This window comes from the organism of the source record quoted next, unplaced genomic scaffold (assembly GCF_019419815.1).
Source record: "Pyrus x bretschneideri cultivar Hongxiangsu unplaced genomic scaffold, Pyrus_bretschneideri_v1 Contig32, whole genome shotgun sequence".
NCBI classification, from domain to species: domain Eukaryota; kingdom Viridiplantae; phylum Streptophyta; class Magnoliopsida; order Rosales; family Rosaceae; genus Pyrus; species Pyrus x bretschneideri.
In genome coordinates, this window is record NW_025999635.1 from 2,781,434 (window position 1) to 2,790,000 (window position 8,567).

Here is an 8,567-nt window from a genome sequence, read left to right on the forward strand (position 1 = left end):
TTTCTTATACGGGATAATAAGATGCAAAGTAAGTTTCCAAGCAAGCAGTACAATTCAAATGGACTTGGGACTCCTATTATCAGATTGAGCAGCAGCATGGTGATGGTACATTAATATGAGATTTGAATAGTCAAGATGCATGGTTTTGGGATAATGTTGAAGTCAAGATAATGATGCAAATTGGAATGTCATTGGTACATTGAATTTGGATGATAGAGATCCACGATATTTAAATATTATAACCAATCTTTGGATTAGATTGATGTTCTGCAAAGATGAAAGAAGCACACGACATTGAGCGAGGAAGCTTGACTTTGAGGGATATTATCAAAAAGGTTCTTTATCATAATATATGGACGCTGAGAGTTAGAATGGAACTGGAATACTTTATTTCAGTGGTGGCTGAGCATTACAACATCTATAAATAGAGGCAGTGGCAACGACAAAAACGACCTCCAATTCAACACACAGCTGCCCTGCGCAAACCTTTCAAACATGTTTTTTTTTATTTTCTTTTTCTGCCAACACATCTTCAGTTTGGATAAACAACACTGTTGTCGTAGAATCAGCCGATCACTGAGCACCTTTAGTTTGGATAAACAGCACTACGTCGAGGTCGACTGGTTACCTATCCAAGTCTCAGTCGAGAAGGGTTTCTGAATCCTTATTGGCAAAGGTCATCTTATTAGCCTTTTCGGCGAAATAAGGTGTTACAAGTTACTACATTCGGCACATCGAACGCCAAGTGGTTTTATGATTGGATACTCACAAGTGAGTTTCAGAGTTCGGCATTCTGACGGTCGAACCACATTTACCATCAAGACATACATCTCTCTTGAGTACTTGTGTCCATATAGTCTGGTGTCAATTCGGCGTGCTTATACTCTTACGAATATAATCACTGTGACCGAATCCGGTGTCAACGATTCGTGAACTTCGCAGTACTAGCAGCCTTGTCTTCAGGCTCAAGAATCCAAAGGGCAAGACTTGTTTCTTTCTCGGCCGCAATTGCAAGATCAAGAAGTCAGCGACGCACTCAACGCGACATGAACAAATTTTACTCCTCGGCCGACGAGTTGGCACGCCCCGCATCAACCGAAGGACGTAGTTAGCTAATTAGTTACTTGATATGCGTGCCACGTAGGCTTTGTAATTTTTAAGGTCAACAAGAGATAATAAGATAAAAATCAATATTGATATAAAATATTGACGTGACTTAATCGTAACCATACAAATAGGAAAAGATAAGAATGTATATGAACTGGGAGGTTGGAGATGTCAGGTCCCAAAATTTTAGTTATTTAATGGGCTTCTATATCTACTTTATGAACTTGTGCTGGCATGAAATGAGATGTAGATGTGAAATAAAAGAAGCAAAGCCATTTAGCAGTTAGCACTGATTGAGTTCCTTCCTTTTAGATTTTTTATATTAATAAATTCATTATCGTAACTTTTAATTTCTAATTCGTCTGCACTATCTTAGCCATGACCAAGTTCATATAATTTCGCGTATGGCATACGTGTGTGAAGGATGAAAGGACCCCACGTACTCTGGGATGTCAGACGTATGTGGCACCTCCTCCTCTGTCGCTATCGATGATTATGCGACAATTCCTGCGAGCAATGAGCTGTACAATGGTTCACCAAGGAAAGCTTCTCTTGTTGACTGGGGTATCTGCGAACTGCGTTCATTTTTCCTAATACAATTAGGCCGTGATCAGCTACAGCAATCAGCATTACTGATGTCGTATTTCTACCCTTATCAATTTTCTAGTTACTCGGTCTTCCAACAAGGCTACTTATACTCTCCGCTAAGTGCTAATTACGCTGTGATCACATGCGCATTAAGGCGTCCTGGTCCACACGTTGGAGATTAAGGGGGTGTATTCAATTAGAATTTTAAGAGAGTTTCAGAGAATTAATAATTCCAGATGTATTCAATTATGAATTTAAAAGACTTTATAAAAGTCTTGGTGTATTCAATTGAGATTCTTAAAGACTTCTTACAATTCCCTATAAATTTAGGTGTATTCAATCATAACTTTTTGAAAGTCTCTAAAAGTTTAGGTGTATTGAAAAGTGAAGTGGATTTGAACGAATTTGTGATTTGGTGGATTTTGGAGGATTTCAAGATGATATGTATAAATACCAAAGAGCTTGGCAAATCTCACCTCAACCCTAGAAACCTTGAGAGATTTTGAGCGTGCTGCTCTTTCCTCCAGAGACCGTCTTCTCCCTTCCAGAAACATCGGGCTCCAAGGTAAAAAATTTCTCACTTTGTACATGTTATCTTTTTTTCTCTCCTTCAAGCTTCATGATTTTTCTTGTTTTGATAGTGTTGTACTAGGGTTAGGGTTTTTTTGACCATCAAACTTTTTGAAATTCATGTGTATTGTGAAGATACAAGTATTGATTTTACTATTTTGATCGAAAAGTTATTGATTCATGTATATAGACGTTACTTTTGGGTTAGGGTTTGATTTTACTGTTTGGAATTCAAGTTTGTATAGGTTGTCTCCCTTCTGCATCCCGTGCTGAAAACTTTTTCTGCTTGTGCAGCATACTATTTGCAGTCAGAATCTTGATTTGCTAGAAGGGTCTAGCGATCACTAATCTTTTTCTTTTCAAGTGCAGCACTCTTGCAACCTCATTTTTTTTTTTCTTTTTATCTTAAATAATAAAAAATTATTTCAAGCCTCAAAGTTTTTTTTTTAGCCGAAACATGGTAGGGTGAAGTTGTGGACAGAGTTAGTGTTAGCTTGTGCAGGGTTGCACAACTTTCTTCGCAAGGAATGCCGTTGTGATGAATTTCCAATCGAATCAAAAGATGATGAATCTTAATCAAACTCAAGAGCAACAACGACAGATTGCTAATGCATGGGGAGCTGACATAGCTACAAATATGTGGACATATGTTGTGAGTGATAGCATTCAAAGATGAGAAATAGAATTAATTGTTTTTACGGATTGGAGTATGCAATTTGTGTTTGAAAAACTTTGATAGCTAGTTTATTTTGTAAGCCTTTACTTTCAAGATTTTGGATGCCAATGTTTAATTTCACTTTGATAGCTACTTAACATTGCATGTGAACTTGGTATTGTGATTTGTATTAGTAGGATGAAACTGATTTTGGCTTGTAAAGGAAAGGAAATTGTTGATCAAATTCTCTGAAATTGTCTAACCCTATGTAAACAATTCTCTCACAATTCATGTGAATTCTCTGGAAGTTATAATTAATTCACTCAAAATCTCTGGGAATTCATTTTTTTCTCTCAAACGCTCTCAAATTCCGTAGATTTAAATTCTCTGAAACTCTCTCAAAATCCTAATTGAATACACCCTCCTAAACTAGCCTTTGGAATTCGCTCCGAATCTTCCAATACCACCAGAAAAATTTCTAGAAATGAGTTCGAAACCTTAGGGTTTGTTTGGTATTTTATTTGAAAATTTTTATCATTTCTCAAAACATTTCTTAAGAACTTTTCTTGAAAACAATTTTTCTTAAGACTCAAAAACTTGTTTGGTATGCGATTTATTAAATTTTACAACTTAAACTTGACAAAGAGATCCAAAAAAAAGGGGTCGAGGGAGAAAAAGGAGAGAGGAGAAAAGAAAGTAAGAATGTTTTGAGAAAAGAAAAAGAAGAGAGAGGATCATATGAGATAGAGGGGAAGAAGGGTGAGACAAATAATGGAGAGAACGAAGAGAGCGGATCGAAGGAGGGACAAAAAAAGGTAAAAAAAAAAAAGAAAGAAGGGGGAGATAGAAAGAAGAAAAGAGGTATAGATTTGGGGTGAGATGGGAGGAGGGAGAGAAAAAAAATGAGTGAGTTTAAGTTTAAAAACTCTAAAAACTCACTTTTTGTTTTTTTAGAGAATAAATTATATTTTTTAGTTAGTCTTAAGTTTAGTTTTTAAAAATAATCATACCAAATAAGTTTTTAAGGTGTCTCACAGATGCATGACTTAAATTATAGTAATGCGAATATGAAAAATTACATATTTTAATAAGAACATTTAAACATACAAAAGAACAATTGCAAGAATAGAAAATTCACTTCAATCGTTCCACTCCTCCACGTCATCATTAAGAATATCACAATGAAAAATAAAAGCACTGTCATGGGATTCAGTACTTCGGTCGTGATCACATATGCTCTCCAAACCTCCTTGTTCCAGTTAGCACATCCCTTGTTAGACACAACTCAGTGACAACATTGCTCATGTCCTTTCGATCTCTCGATATTGCTGCAGAACAAGCAACTCCTATTCTTGCAATGGAAGTTGAGCACTTCACAACCCTTTGTCTTTGATCATATGGGACTTGATTCCCACTATTACTTATGGGATTAGCGCTGCTGCTGCTGTCTTCTATTTGAACAAGTAGTGGATCACATATTTGTTTCACACATTTTGGTAGAGCCATCTTAACAAAATATTGCAGGTTCATATCATCTTTAAACATTGTTATTTGTTGGCCTCTTGTCTGTTAACATCTCCAACAACAAAATTCCGTAGCTATATGATGAGTCCATATTATACCATATATTTTACCCTATTCTTAGTTATACATTATTGGTTATTTTAGTAAAATTTTGATACTTTATTATGTATTTTTAATGTAAGACATTCGACTTCCTCTAGAACAAAAAGTGATCAAACGGATGAATTTTGGAGTGATTCCAATCAGAGGATGATTGTATCAAAATTCCAGATTTTTTTACCTAGCCGTTTAACCGTGGCAATGAAATTAAAGCCTAGCGTGCAGCTTTCCCAAATTAACATTTCTAGGACGTTTTGAGTATTTTAGAGGTCAAGATGGCATATTTTGAGGAAGATTCCTTATGTAGATTTGTTAGGGATTTCTCAAGCTTTAAAAATAAACATTTTGGGACCAAATCAAAGTTGATTTGATCGATCAAAAGTCTAATTTTCTGAGAAATCTGAATTTCAATTTAAATAGAAAACCTTTTATTTTTAACTATTTTATTCTATTATGTTTCTTAATTTTTAGAAGACATTTTCTAGATAGGATTTTATTCTATTAGCATTGATTGAGTTCCTTCCGTTTAGAGTTTTTATGTTAATAAATTCATTATCGTAACTTTTAATTTCTAAATCTTTCTGCACTATATTAGCCATGACCAAGTTCATATAATTTCGCGTATACATGTATGTGTACGAAAGGACCCGACAGACTCTGGCTGTTAGACGTATGTGGCACCTCCTCCTCTGTCGCTATCGATGATTATGCGACAATTCCTGCTAGGAATGAGCTGCGGAAAGCTACGGAACACACTATGAGGGTGGATTTTTTTTTTTTTTTTTCCAAACTGCCATGTCAACCGTGTCATATCGATTTTGTGTCTATCGATAATGGTACGGTATTGTACTGTATAGAAATTTTATCGTACATCATTGGTAATGGATACTATTGTATTATCGTATCGTACCAAAAATACAATATAATATATAAATTATAAATAGATAATTATATAACACATATTTATAATATTCCAATAATTTGAAAATAAAGCCCTACTTATATTAGCATTGTTGTTGGTGACTTTGATTTCTTGAAATGGTGGAAATCAAACACAAAAGAGTTCCTAATTCTTTCACAAATAGCCAAGATATCTTTGTAACCCCCACTTCTACCATTGCGAGTGAAAATGCATTTAGCCTAGGAAGGAGGGTTGTAGACCCTTTTAGGGCATCATTAACTCCTAAAATAGTAGATGCACTAGTGTGTACTAGTGGTTGGCTTAGGGCAGATGAAGTAAACTTCTACAAGGAACCAATGGAAGATATACTTCAATTTTACAAGGAAATGAAAGAAGAGGAAACAAGAAAGATATACTTTAATTTTTTTAGTAAATTTGTTATTAAATGGTTTTCAACTTTAATTCTTCTTGCTACTAATTAATATGTTTTCTTTGTTTGTAATATAGGCTTGACACAAGCTCAATCTTCTACAAGTTCAATGCCCCCTCCAAAAGTTTTGACATCTCAAGCTCGAATAACTGATCGATGAATTATACTTTTTGAAGTTTAGTTCCAATTTTCATTTGGTTTGAAACTTTAATTTCTATTTGGATTGTTAACTTCTATTTGTTTTGGTTCGTAACTTCTATTTGGATTGTAAGCTTAATTTTCATCATGAATCTTGATGCATCATTTGAATTATCGTGTGTGTGAATTGTGAACGATGAATGATAGAAGATCTTAAGCTACAATGTATGAGATAAAGGTACGAAAAAAAAAAAAAGTTTTGCCCTTGAATTGGGTTAAAAAAATAAAAACAGATTTTGTCTCAAAACAAAATAGCAATTACCATTGGCATACCATGTCAACCGAACTTTTGCCAATACTGAATTTCGATATACCGAAAGTTTGGTACGGTAATTGACACGAGGATTTTGGTACGGTAATCGTAACGAACCCATCCTTACACACTATTGCAATGGGACCCTCAGTCTCGCGGTGAATGGCCTCTCATTGGAAAAAAGCTGGTATGATCGTCGTAAGGTCCCCCCTTGGACCTTCAAAAATGCCAACGGACTACTAGATAGCCCACTTGCTTATAACTCAAACCCTAAAGGTAAATCTGGGCCGAGTGGGTTGGTAAGAATCATTGAGCTTGAGAATGGTGAGTCTTTGCGTGGCCCACCTCTCATGAATTCCACCTCTCAGCCCATAGCAACTGAAGTTTCGACACCTAGTCGTGTGGTATGCCCTGCACGTGCTACTGGTGGGGAATTAAAAAGAAAGGATCGAGATGAAACTCACTTTCAAACCTTGAGAAGAAAATAAAAGCCCTGCCCGTTGTTGGCATACTTTCGCAGGCGGCTATGATCAATGGAAAGGGGAAACGGAGTCGTGGCTCTAGAGGCAAGAAGAACAAATTGACGCATACATTTGAAGTTGATGTTGAAGAGTAATTTTAATTGCTTTCATCCCTCGCAGCCGAAGTAACAATCTGTTTATGTTAAATGATGATGGCAAGGTAGTACCTAATACTTCGGCTGCAAGCCAATATTCATTCCGTTGATTATTTGTTTCAAATCTGGTTATGTTGTTTTCATGCTACAGTACGCTTTTAAAATATAACTCAAGAGTTTAATTAATTTGAAAGCATCCATGACTCAGTCCTCCAAACAAACTCGAAATTAGCCAACAATCCGTGAATCACATCTTGAAGAAAATGAAGGACAAAGCACTCCACAACAAAAAAGAATCAGAAAATGCAGCATGCACAAAGAAACCCAAAATTTATAATCTAAATCGAAAACTCTTACTGATGTTAGGGAGCGAAAAGAACGAATCATTTTTGGCTCCAACGAATAGTTCGATGAGGGTCTGCCGAATTTATCGTCGAACTAGCATCTGTAGTTCCTAACGGTTCGAAAGTGGGTGACGGTCTATGCTTATAAATCAAGAGAAAAATGGGATCAAGGCGATTGCAGCTAAACAAAAACATGACGGACTTCTTGATTTTAAAATGGTGTTACTGAAAATAAACACAAATTGCATCAAAAATGAAAAACTAGTAATTCTAAGAATTCGAATGAAGTGAAATGGTCCAATTTCTATATTCTAAAAGTCTCTTAAGGCATCCTGGTTCCCATCAGCACATCCCTTATAAGACACAACTCAGATACAACATTGGTCATGTCCTTGCGCTCTCTCGGCATTGCTGCAGAACAAGCAACTCCTATTCTTGCAAGTGAAATCAGGCACTCCTCAAATTTTTGCCTTTGATCCCTGCCATTTTTTTCTTCTTTTTGAAGAAGTAGCGGATCACATATTTCTTCCACGTGTTCAGGAACTGCATTCACAACAAAGCTGTGCAGATTCAGACCGTCTTTTGTTGAGAATCAATGTCAAGCCCAAAACCATAAGTAATCCACAACCCAATCTAAAGTCCAAGTCCATATCTAGTTTGATGATGTAATTGCTTACAATTGCAAAGTTAGGTAATGTTAGGTATGGTTGAGTGGAAAAAATTAGGTGCAATTAATGAGTTTTGTGTGGTATTAAATAATCTTAGTTTAATTAAGTGTGTGGTGTAGCTTTCATTTGGTTTGCTATAAATACCCAAGTCCCTAAGCATTGTATATCATCCAAGGAAAAACAAAGTCTTGAGCTAAATAAGAAAAGCTTTGCTAATTAGTTTGTTTTGTGAGCTTTCTTTAAGAGTGTGCTCTATTTTCTTCTTCTTGGGATCATTAGAGTTATCTTGGATACTCTTCTTATTCAACAATTGGTATCAGAGCCAAGTCGGTCAGGGATCGTTCTTGGTAGAGCATTGGTTGTAAAGTCTCTTGAAATTTCGAGTATGCTCTGTGGTTGCAGTTTTGACTGATCTTCCACATCAGAAAAGATTTCTTGAGATTATTGATGGGGTTATCACAAACCTTGAGAGAGAGCTTCTTTGTGTCGAGAGTAGTGTATTACTCTGCAGGGTAGTCACTCAAGCTTGTTCGGTGTAGTCAAAGTCTTGCCGATACGATAGGTGATCTTCAAGTTGTTGGAGGAATCAAGAAGCTCAACAACCAAAACTATAA